A 2,586-nucleotide genomic window follows, 5' to 3' on the forward strand; every position below is an offset into this window, starting at 1 on the left:
AAAAACCACTGGTGCAGGATTAATAAAGAAGTTTCTTTTTATTTCAGCATTTCCAACGCGTTTCAGAGACAAGGACCATCTCCTTCCTCAGGGTAAAAAGAAATCATGCAACTGTCTACAGTCTAGTGCTTTAAAGGAGGATAAAGACTGCCACGTTGACAGCCATGACGTCATCCACCCACCCTGCTGCAGGGCAATGACTCATAGACACGTGGAGAACATACAAAGGAAAAAAATCACATTTAAATACATCAAATATTGTAAAAACACGAATAACAATATGAGACACAAATAAAAGTTGTTAAAAGTTGTTAAAAAGATCTTTTTGTGGTTCATTTGCGACATATAAATTTCAAGGTTGCAGACATAATCTGACTAAAAAAGTAAAAAGAGATTGGGAAGGTGCGAACCTGTGAGCAAATACTAGTATGCAAAGAGATTAACCACCACACCATTACTCCAAATACATCTAGTGAACCTGGTAGAAATGGGGATGGGATGTTAACCAGTGACTCAGAAAGATCAGTTTTTAAGAGCAAATGTCCTCAAAAAACCTGAATATTTAATCAATATCTATATATATATGAAATATAGAACTGCGTGGACGCATTGACAAGATTGGTGCTAGTGCAAAAATATTAAAATCCATTATCCATTATGTAGATCTGCGTGGGCGCATTGACGTGATTGGTGCTAGTGCAAAAATATTAAAATCCATTATGAGTATTAAACTTTTCTGCTTAAGAGAATAAAATTTCGAAAATAAAAACCAAGTGAACACTTAAAATGAATCAAAAAGGGGCTCATGTAGAGAAATCAAACATGAGATAAAAAGGAATCGCATATATGAAAGAAGGAAGCAAGTGCCAGTGGTAACGGGGTGAAAAGAGTTCAGACCGTGGGAAAAAGAAAGACTGCGCAGGCGCACAGAGAAAGTATAACCCTGCTGGGGTAACGAAAGGTCAGACCGCAGGGAAATGTGTTCAGTAAAACAGAGCAGTGGGTAAATACACATATCAAGGTGCGCTGTGCAGAGATGAGAGGTGTTCGGGGCTAGTGATTATACTAATAAAATATATCAAGATGATTATTGGATATCTAGAAAAACAACAAGGGGAGAAACAACTTATTGTGGATTTAAAACCACTCTGAAAGGGGCTATTAAACCAAGAAATATTACAATATAAAAAAAGGGGGCGCTGTGCAGAGATGAGGAGTGTACGGAACTAGTGATTATACCAACAACATATCTAAAGGGGAGGAGAAAAAGAGGGACAAAAATGTTTGAAAATTAAAACTACTCTAAAAGGGGTTATTAGGCGAGGATATATTCAATATAAAAACTTAAATAGTAATAAATTATGATATGATATATGTAGTAAGAAAAAGATATCGATTAATACTTATTAGTATTGTTATTATCATTATTATTCTTGGGAAGGGAAAAATGTTTATTATTAATTAATACCATTAAATTAGGATGGAAACACGCTGGATAAAGGTGAAACTAATAATCATATAAAAAATCATATAAAAAATCATATAAAAAACCATGCCAATGACACATAAGAAGGTTTTTTACCATTTATCATAAGAAAGAATATTTTTCTCTATTCGTATAAAAAGCTCCTGACCATTGGAAAAAAAAACTGACACCATAAAAATCCTACACCATAAAAATTGGTCGCAAGAATAAAAACACCTTAGGATGGCATATGTTGCAAGGGCTGTGAAGGGCTTAAGATGAAACATAAAACACTGTGATTTTTAAATTAGGCTAAAAAGACATTGAAGCCAGACATAGGCATAATAAGACAATAAATTAGCATAGAAATAGATTAATAAAATAAATCAGAGACTTCATTAAGGCCGAAGGGTTTAAGAGTATTCAATTTATAAATCCAGAAAGTCTCTTTCCTGCTGAGGGTTTCAGCCCTATTGTGTACGATAGGGTCAATCTGTTCAATCGGTGTAATTTTAAAATCTGGATTTTTATTATGTTGTAGAACACAGTGTTTAGAGAGACCATGCAGAAGGAAGCCCGTTTTTATATTATAGCGATGCGAATTCAATCTGTTATGTAGTGCTTGGCTCGTTCTGCCTACATACTGCTTGCCACATATACAATCAACCAGATATATGACATAGTTTGATTGGCATGTCAAACGATTTTTTATCTTGAAATATTCATTCCCATTGGATGCGCAGAATGTAGTTCTACCATGATAAATAATTTTACAGCACAAACAGTTTCTGGAACCGCATCTGAAAACACCCACAGGGGCTGAAAGAAAGTTTTTTAGGGTGGGCTTTGTCTTCAAATTACTAGGGGCTAATATGTTCTTGATAGTGGGTGCCCGCCCCTTCCTCCCACCCCGGGTGTAACATTTAGGCGGGCACCCACTATCAAGAACATATTAGCTTCCTTCTGCATGGTCTCTCTAAACACTGTGTTCTACAGCATAATAAAAATCCAGATTTTAAAATTACACCGATTGAACAGATTGACCCTATCGTACACAATAGGGCTGAAACCCTCAGCAGGAAAGAGACTTTCTGGATTTATAAATTGAATACTCTTAAACC

Source organism: Anomaloglossus baeobatrachus, chromosome 5 (assembly GCF_048569485.1).
Source record: "Anomaloglossus baeobatrachus isolate aAnoBae1 chromosome 5, aAnoBae1.hap1, whole genome shotgun sequence".
NCBI lineage: Eukaryota > Metazoa > Chordata > Amphibia > Anura > Aromobatidae > Anomaloglossus > Anomaloglossus baeobatrachus.